This window comes from Tupaia chinensis, unplaced genomic scaffold, assembly GCF_000334495.1.
Source record: "Tupaia chinensis unplaced genomic scaffold, TupChi_1.0 Scaffold144599_1, whole genome shotgun sequence".
Lineage (NCBI taxonomy): Eukaryota > Metazoa > Chordata > Mammalia > Scandentia > Tupaiidae > Tupaia > Tupaia belangeri.
The window spans coordinates 28,463-30,002 of NW_006204459.1; the positions used below are offsets into that span (position 1 = coordinate 28,463).

General features: G+C 50.9%; 1 pseudogene; it reads right to left on the reverse strand.

The window, feature by feature from the left end:
• Positions 1-1,016: 1,016 nt before the first annotated feature.
• Positions 1,017-1,540, reverse strand: part of LOC102496839 (ferritin heavy chain pseudogene) — a 1,404-nt pseudogene continuing 880 nt past the window's right edge.

A 1,540-nucleotide genomic window follows, 5' to 3' on the forward strand; every position in this document is an offset into this window, starting at 1 on the left:
TTCCAGTGACATAGTAACCATTATGCCATTGGCTGGTCCCGATATCACAAATGTTTAAAGAGTTTTTCCCATAGGGCATGTGCACTTTCCCAAGAGGGAAAGTGAGAAATCATGCCCAAGGGGGTAGGGTCACACCTAACCCTTGTCCTCCAATCTCCTCTAGGGATTTTGGGCATGCACGCACATGCACCTGCAGTGACTTTGAAGTCAGCGTGTCCAGGACTTGAACCATGGTTGGTCATGTGGGAGTCCAGCACCTTAACCACTATGCCACCTGCTGGCCCCCAATATCACAATTTGATGGTCAACCATTGTCTTATATTTTTCACCCTATTGAGGTACTTTTCTTTACTATATAAGTGGATGGGATGAAACAGTACAATTGATGGACAAAGCAAGAAAGTGGAGGTTTTGTAAGGGCAATATGCAGGAAATAACCCTGATGTCTGTAGAAGAAAACCAGTCTAAGGTTCAGTTTCCATTATCACTATCACCCAGGGAAAGCTTTTCAAAGAGGTCCTCTGCCATGCCATATTCTAAGCTCACTTCTTCCTACCCAGAATACACAAACATTTGTATATTTTATTGAATGAAAAAAATTCTAAGTACAGTTGATGACCTCTTTAAAATATGCCCCATTCCATTCCCTTCCCTTCTTGCCCAGAGATAACTACTGTGATATACTGCAGGCACACCCACAGACACAAGGGCCCAGACCACCCACCCTACCCCACAACCACATTGTCTGTTGGAGGAATGCTAATTTAGTGTTTTCTGGGGGCCCACAGGATAACTTTCTCCTCCATTTGTGGACATCGTGAGCTGCTTATGCATGGGGCATGGTAGGTGGAGAAATCCCCAGATACCCAGTTTGAACTTGCATGAGGATATAACCTTATTCTTAAAGGGTGAAATCTGCACACACAAATCAACACCTTTATTTCTTGCAAACCAAATAACTTTATTGGAAACAATGGTGAAACAGAAGAAAAACTCTAAGTGAACGTTCTGCAGGGGCAACATGCACACCTGGCCTGGTGACCCGGGAAGTGACCCGAGGCTGGGGTCCAGTCCTAGCTCAGTTCTCCTCACGGCTGGGGCCCAGGGTGAGCTTGTCGAAGACGTACTCGGCCAGGTTGGCTTCAGGGCCCCCCAACTCGCGCAGGCTGGTCATATGGCCGCTCAGCTCCTTGACGGTCTCCACCTGGTGGTTCAGGTAGTGTTCCTCCAGGAAGTCGCACAGGTGGGCGTCGCTCTTGTCCGAGGCCAGCCACTGCAGTTCCAGGAGGCTCTGGTTGACGGTCTTCGCCAGGTGGAAGGCACCCTCCATGGCCGGGAGCCCGCCCCCCCAGTCCTGGCGTTCAGGCTGGGCGATGTCACGGAAGTGGAGGCGGCCGCCACGCTGGACCTGCAGGCCCATCAGCTTCTGGGCCCGCTCCGTCTCCTTGTGCGACAGGCGCAGGAAGTACTGGGCGAAGTGCTTCAGGGCCACGTCGTCGCGCTCGAAGTAGAAGGCCATGGACAGGTACACGTAGGAGGC